An 8424-nucleotide genomic window follows, 5' to 3' on the forward strand; every position below is an offset into this window, starting at 1 on the left:
TGCTGCTGCTAAGCAGTGATAAAGCACATTATAATTATAATTATAATTATTATTTATTACATTTCTACCCCGCTCTCCCTAACCCGAAGGTCGGGCTGGCATTGCTGACAAATGCAGTAAGACACAACATGTGGACATGTGGGCCTAAGGCATGCATTATCATGAAGTTCCAGGGAAGGAAGGCAAATGCTTCTGCAGAAAATTGGTCTGCCAGCATTATTGATCAAAAGAAACTGGTAAGCACACCCCTGTGTTGCATATGTTACAATTCTACGTATCTGTTCAGCAATATATAGGCAAATTTTGAACTCATTTTCTTGAGCACTGAAAATTACTGCCTCATTTTCAGGGGTTTAAAACACAACCTGCAACTCTCTGTACACATGCTTTCTCCATTGTGATGCCCATGTTATGGAATGGCCTGCCTGAGGAGGTCAGGAAGGCTCCCACTCCCCTGGCTTTCCACAAACTATGCAAAACTGACTAATTCAAGAGGGCTTTTCTGCACAGGCAATAGGACTGCACTGTACAAAATGGTTCACAAAAGTTACTTGGAGAAATGGTTAGAGACTGTGGTCTATACTACTGTGTACAGCTTGCTGTAAGTAGGATCCCACTGTGTAATTTTGCATCATAGATGCTTTGCTTCAGTTCTGTTTTTCGATTTCTAGTTGGTTCCAGATTTCTACAGTCCTAATCCTTAGGGTTGCCAGCCTCCAGTTACTAGCTGGAGATCTCCTTCTATTACAACTGATCTCCAGCAGATAGAGAAAATGGTCGCTTTGGCAATTGGAAACTACGGCATTGATGTCCCTCCCCTCCCCAAACCCCACCCTCCTAGACTCCACCCCCAAAACCTCCCGCCAGTGGCAAAAAAGGACCTGGTAATTCTACTAATCCTATTGCATTGCTTATTGAATGTCCCATCCTGTTGATTGTGTTGACTCACTCTATGTAAACCATTTTGAGTTCCAGTGAGAAAGGCGGACTATAATTAAGTAAAATGAATTATAAGTATATTTATATTGTTCTATGCAGGTCACTATGTTTCTTCTTTGTTTGTTGTTTAATCTGATTGGCCATAGCAACATTACATGTGGCTTGCGGGTGTCACTTTTTATCTGTCAACAAAACCACATATGTCACCCTAGCCAATCAGATTAATTGGTAGTGAGGGCAAACAAGGCTGAGGACACTTAGGGCAAAGAAAGAAAATTGCAGCCAGTGTTTGGGGAAGTAGTATCTTCCAGGTAATTGGTTCAAGTACATAAAATATTCTTCATTCGAAATGAATTTTGAATGGAGGGCACAGTCAATGTGTTTATAAACACAGGCATCATCCTTCTTAGTTATACATCCATCAATATCAAAACCTTTATTGGCATAAACAACATCTGCAGAGAATGTAATCATACAATTTCACTCAACAGAGTTCACGTGTTCCTGTTTACAGTAGCATTCACGAATTAGTTATAGATCCAATGAGATGACAGAACTGGGCTGGCACCTCCTTTATAACAAAAAATGAAGGCACCATGGCCAGTTTTTTCCTATTCTGGCATGTAATGGTTGCTCCATTTTGCTAGTTTCTCATCTCACTTTTGATAGCTGCTCTCACAAATAACCTTTGCACTTCAAAGGCAGATCTCTATCAATGGTTCCCTACCATATGTTCTCATTAGAAAGTTTATTGCACACTTTATCTTGGGATTATTTGGTATCAATTAATAAAATATCCTGCAAGCTTCAGATGAATATAATGGAGAGAAAAGAATGTAAAACAAACTGTGGCAGATGGTGTTTTGCCACCTTTCTTTTGATCATGCTAAATCATCTTGGTTTTGTGTGCATGGATGCATGCTGTTGTCTGAAGTACTCTAGGGCAGAAGGCTGGACCCAAGAGACACTTGTCGTAATGGAAGGGCTCCCATTCAAGGGCTCTTCTGGGCTGCAGTTAATTTCAGGCAAAACCTACTTAATTATTTCTAGAGGTTGGAAGACAAAATTGGGGCCTGTCCTCACAATCCTGTCAGTTTGTAGTGTCTGCTCCATGTGGACTCAAAGCCATTCTGAATCTTTTCTGAGCCAGTCATGTTATCCAGTACCATCAGTCTTGAGCCAAGAGGAAAGGTGAGGTATAAGCATATACATAAATAAATACATAGCCTGCACAAGCTTTAAGCTTCTTTGCTTCCGCCATGTTTCACAGTGTGTACAGATAGGACTGCCAAGAGTCATTAGAGACAGTCCAGACAGAGTCTCTCTAGGTTCTCTTCAAATCATGCGGATATCACATAAAAGAAAATCACATTACTTGTCTAATTCCATGGACCCTGGGACTTTTTCCTCCTAGCCACCCCACACCCGGAATCCCTGCATACAGAAAAATCCTGCATGTGGCACAAACTGCATACAACCATCTAGCCATAAATTGGGAGCAGGTGAGAACCAACATAGACAGGCTTTTAAAGTGGCTGACAGGCACTGAAATGCCAAGATGTGAGAATTGGCTTTGAGCTTGCACTGGCAGGAACAGACATAAGAAGAGTATGAATGGGGGCTTAAAGACATACATGCCTACTTATTTTCAGTTTCTGGTGAAGAAAATTGTAGATCACAATGGTCAGGACAAATCTGAATTCTCTATTTAGGACATAGCTGCATGGTTCCTATGGGAGGGGGACTGTGATCTCATGGCCAGAACACAGCCCATTTAAACCATTGTGCACTGGGAAATTGTGTTAAATAGGTACATAATGTAAAACCAGGAGTAAGTGGTTTCTGTGTGTTTCTGTCTGGAAAAATATCTTGCAGTGGAATTTCCGAATTGTGAAGAATGGGAACAGGGTTTGTAAGGATGATTAGTGGAGTTGAGTCTTTATTTCCTTTATTCTGTTCCTTATGCTCACGGACCAACAGGTCATGAGCAAAACAAATTCAATAAATTCAATAATACAGAAATAACCAAACATACAGCAATACAAAATCTGAGGAAAACAGTTAAAAGGAAGCTTCATTAAAAACCATAGGTAAATTTTTTGCCTAGGTGAGGGTTACATTTGGATCAGTATCAGCCAATAGCTTTGCAACTATCTCTTGCTTTTGGGCAGGTCCCCACCTCTGAATGTATACTGTGATCCATTTATCTCTGGCGAGATCATGCTTTTTGCAATCAACAAAAAAATGCCAAACAGTATCCAAACTCCCTGATCCAATTTCCAATTCAAGTTACATGGAGATGTTGTACATAAAGTATGCCAGTCTTAGGTAGGTGGTACATTACTGCAGAGATCTAGGGATAGGATGGGAATTGAGGAGTTAAAACATTCATACCTCCCTTGCCTCAGAACTTTGATTGAGTCTCTTGATTAGATGTTTGCCTGGGCTTATGTGAGAGTTTGGGCATGAGCTATTGTTGACTTTTGGTGTTTAGCTCTGGGTAAAGTTTAAACAGCACTTATCGCAACTGTGACACCTCTGGAAGGCCACACTCATTTAATAGTATGTTTCATGTCACCTCCTTCTTTGGATTTTGTTCGGTGTGTGACTCCAGCTTGAGGATGTGTGAATACAGAGGCTATCTTAACAGCGATAGGGATAAAGACACCCTTGTGAGGTCTCTGTCCAGGATGTAGCTTCTCCCTATCAGTTTTGCTGGTTGTAGTGTATTTACTTTGTTCCATATAATGTAATGGGCATAACTGATAATAAAGCCTGCTCCTTTCTGCAGAATCCTGTCTCCCTACATTTGCTTGGAAAGGTATCTTTCTTTGCAAAGCAGCTGTTTTGCCTGATACTCAGCCTGCAGATGGACAGGACAGAAGCATTTGATGGCAGTCCCAAGCCAGCAGTTAACTATTCAACTATTCACTAAATAAACTATCAGTGGGATGAACTTAAAAGAAATCCAAGCAAACAGACTTAAATATTTGTGGACTGATAGGTAATGGGGTGGATTACCCTAGCCCAGCACTCCAATGAGCAAAGTTTGCAGCCTTCTTCTAGCCTAAATAGCCTTGCTTCATCTTAGGTGGCTCAGGGTGGTGTAGTGGTTAAGAATGGTGGTTTGGAGCGGTGGAGTCTGATCTGGAGAACCGGGTTTGATTCCCCACTCCTCCACATGAGCGGTGGAGGCTAATCTGGAGAACTGGGTTGGTTTCCAAACTCCTACACACGAAGCCAGCTGGGTGACCTTGGGCAAGTCATTCTCTCTCATCCTCACCTACCTCACAGGGTGTCTGTTGTGGGGAGGGGAAGGGAAGATGATTGAAAGCCGGTTTGATTCTCCCTTAAGTGGCAGAGAAAGTCCCCATGATACTAATACTATGATGACCTTAGCATACAATCAAACACATGGAGACAGTAGCTGGAATGGAAATGGCCACAACTGTATTGGTTACAGCATCAGGGACTGGCGTTGCATAGGGGCTGGATCCAAGGCATCGGCCCAACCCGCATACCAGCTGATGCATCCTACCCCCAGCCCACCTGCTGGATGTAGCCTGAGATGGCAGTATATGGGACTCGCTTGGGTGGCAGCCCACCTGCTGAGAGTAGCCTGAGATGGCAGTATGTGGGACGCGCTTGGGTGGCAGCCTGCTGTGTGGGTCCCCTTCCACTTGGCGGGAGACCACCACTCGGTCAGCCCCCGGGACTGGGCATGTCCTATGACAGCCCCTGACGGAGCATGTCCAATTCTGACCGCCCCCATCAGGGCATGTCCCTGTTCCGGGCCTCCCCCCAAAACCCTTATTAGAATCCCCAGAATGGGGGAAAGGGGGCACGCAGGCCGCCTTTCCCCCCAAAATGGATCCGGCTCCATGCCAAAACTGCCAAGAGTTGTGATGAATTTGACATAACAACCAAACAGCCCAAGTATAGGGAGGGTGGGACAAATTAGGAAGCAGATTCAGCTGGGCGAGGGGAACGGCTTCTTAAATACCTAGCTGGAGGAGCGAGTGCAAAAACTCATGCCTGAGCCTGCCTGCTGGCCCCCGCCCCTATTGACCAAGGGCCTGATTGGTCATTTGCAATGTAGGGCGGGCCCGGAAGGTATGCAGCAGGGCGGGAAAAGTTCCCGCTGGAGTTACAGAAGCTACGGCTGCTTCTCCAGCTTCCACTCCAGCAGCCATGATGTGGCAGCGTGCTGGCTGCCCAGCTGAAACCTTGCCACAACAGACAAACCCCTGAACCTTGTGTCAGCTCCCCACCCCTCCCCAGCATATGCCGGAAACTGGGCCTGTAGATAATTCTACGCCTTGCTTTCTCTGGAGATCCGTCCGTCTCCCTCTATTGGAGTCTTTTGCCGGGAGGAGAAGCCTTTTTTGTTTAGTCTGGCATACCCCCAATGACAGTTATTGGCCCTCCTAGTGTTGTTTGTTTATGTGTTTTAACTGAACTTTATATTTTAAATGTATTGTAATTGTTTAAATGTTTTTTTAAAATGTTTGCTGCTTTGTGAAACCTGGGCCATGTCCATACTGCACGTTTGCAGCTCCGAATTCTGCGGGCTTTCCCTGCATGTTCCCACTTCAACTCACCCGAAGGATTCCAATGACATCTCCAGAGCGCAATTTCGCCACGTTAAGCGCATCCGCTTATACGGCGAATTAAAAAAAAATAAAGCGTCCTCCACACCCGGTGCCTTTAAGTGGGAACATGCAATGCGTGTTCCATCCACTTCCTGCTGCCAGCCAATCCCCGCACTCCCCCCGCCTCCCTTACTAACGCAGGACCAATCGCCGTCCTTGCTTGGAGCGCCGACTGGGCATGCGTGGAGAGAGCGCCGGTCTGGGCTTATCAAATGCAGCGGAGAAAGGCGGCGCGGTGGGAACAGAAATTTAAACTCGTCTTGGATGCTTTCGTACTGGATGCGTGTAAATTGCGAGGTAAGTTGCTGGTGCGTTCACGGGCCTGATTGAGCAGAAAGGCAGCATTATAATGTCCTGAATAAATAAATAAGTTAGAGCAAGTCTCTTTAGGCTGGAGGAAGGCTTCTTGGATGAAAGCTGGACCCATCGTATATGCAGAGCCAATGTGGTGTAGTGGTAAAGAGCGGTGGACTCTGATCTGGAGAATGAGGTTTGATTCCCAACTCATACACATGAGTGGCAGAGGCTAATCTGGTGAACCAGATTTGTTTCCCCACTCCTACACATGAAGCCAGCTCAAGTCTTTATTCGGTACATAACCAGCAAAGTTGCAAAAAGTCTAATACACAGGTATATCTAACCCGCCATCCAAATGCAATGGATGGGATAAGCCAGCTGGGTGTCCTTGGGCTAGTGACTAGTCACTAGCGGCTAGTCACACTCAGCCCCACCTACCTCACAGGGAGTCTGTTGTGGGGAGTGGAAGGGAAAGTGATTGTAAGCCGGTTTGATTCTTCCTTAACTGGTAGAGAAAGTAGGAATATAAAAACCAACTCCTACTCCTACTCCTACTCCTTCGCTCAAAGCCCTGTTAACCAGGATGTGAAGTTGTGGTTTAGAAGGGATTAGTATCATGATCACTGGTTCCATCCTGCCCCCAGACTATGCATTCATTCAGACCATGAACAGAGCCTAGATCCAACAGTGATACTGGCTTACTCTCTCTCTGAAAGTCTGGGGATCCCACATTCGTACAATTTCTCCATTTGTGGGTATATTCATGTAGGTGTTGTTCACAACTTTGGATGGATGTGTGCATGCAGGAGTGGGACCAATAGACACAGTCCACACCCCCATCCTATTTTTGCCTTCATATACCTGCTTATTGGAAGGTGAACACGGTTGTGTTCTTGGAGTGAAGCTCTAAAATGTAAAGCTGCAGGGTCACATCATGTTATCTTAGATATTTATGCATTGGTTTAGTGACTGATATACAAATATAGACATCATTTCAGTGTTTTTCCCCTGTCCACATCAAATAATATTGAACTAATTAAATGTTATGCACCAGCTAGTATGAATAACAATAAAATGGCCATGGAATGGCAGCATCTTGAGATCTGGTATTATACTTGGCCAAAAAATAAAATGAGCTTTAGATATGACAGTTCTTTTATCTGACACCTGATAGTAGAGCTATTCACTGTATTAAACATTTGCCAAAGGAACTTTGCTGAAAATTAACTCACGGTTGTTTGAAGGAGTAATATCCTGGCCTAGAATAGATATGGATTTTGTTATACTTTTAGCTTAAATGTGGTTAAACAGAAAACAGAGCAAGTCAAATAGCATGAATTCCCGTCCAGGAAAAAAAATTGATCAGGAAGGGATGGGAACATAAAGTGCTCAAAGCGTGATAACATAAAAGCACCCACTAATCTGATCACTCATACAGCCCAATCCGGGAAGGGGAGGGGGAGGTATATCCACTGAGGCTTCCCGGTTGCAAACAGAGAAAATAAACTAAAATAAAAATGAAAAAAAAACACTAAATATTGGCCCACTGAAATAAACAGGGCTACACCACCAAAAAAGGTGGCATAGCCATGCCGCTGCGAGAAGGGGTGCTCCTGGGGTGGAAGGGGTTAGGAAGCTGCCTAAAAGCAGCTCTGCCCCCAGGAACATCATAGGAACGCCTCCCAGGATGCCAACATGGGAACTTGTGTTGCTGGAATGCTGCCAGGAGGCAGCACCGGCACCTGAGGCCCACACTGCTGTGTCCTGGTGCTGGCGTGGATGCCACCCGTGACAGAGTATGTGCCCCTTATCCTGGGTTAAATGGGCACTTATGCTACCACGGGGTCATGCCAGCTCCTAAGGAGCTACACTCTTCCTTTAGGATTGCAGCCTTAATTGTGCAAGTGTTCAGTTTTGGGCACCACAATTTAAAAAAGATGTAGACAAGCTGGAACATGTCCAGAGGAGGGCAACAAAGATGGTGAGGGGTCTGGAGACCAAGTCCTATGAGGAAAAGATGAAGGAGCTGGGTATGTTTAGCCTGAAGAGGAGAAGACAGAGAGGGGATATGATAACCATGTTCAAATACTTGAAGGGCTGTCATATTGAGGATGGTGCCAAGTTGTTTTCTGTTGCCCAAGAAGGTCAGACCAGGTTAAAATTAAATCCAAAGAGTTTCCGTCTAGATATTAGGAAGAATTTTCTAACAGTTTGAGCGGTTCCTCAGTGGAACAGGCTTCCTCAGGAGGTGGTAAGCTCTCCTTCCCTGGAGGTTTTTAAGAAGAGGTTAGATGGCTATCTGTCGGGAATGCTGATTCAGTTACCTTAGGCAGATGATGAGAGGGAGGGCATCTTGGCCATCTTCTGGTCACTAGGTGTGGAGGGGAGGTAGTTGTGAATTTCTTGCATTGTGCAGGAGGTTGGACTTGATGACCCTGGTGGTCCCTTCCAACTCTATGATTCTATTATTCTAAGTGGAAGGGCAGAAACATTTTTTAAAATGGTACGTAATGAGAAAAGAAGCAGAAATAAAATG

The sequence above is a fragment of the Euleptes europaea genome, chromosome 1 (genome assembly GCF_029931775.1).
Source record: "Euleptes europaea isolate rEulEur1 chromosome 1, rEulEur1.hap1, whole genome shotgun sequence".
In the NCBI taxonomy this organism is placed as follows: domain Eukaryota; kingdom Metazoa; phylum Chordata; class Lepidosauria; order Squamata; family Sphaerodactylidae; genus Euleptes; species Euleptes europaea.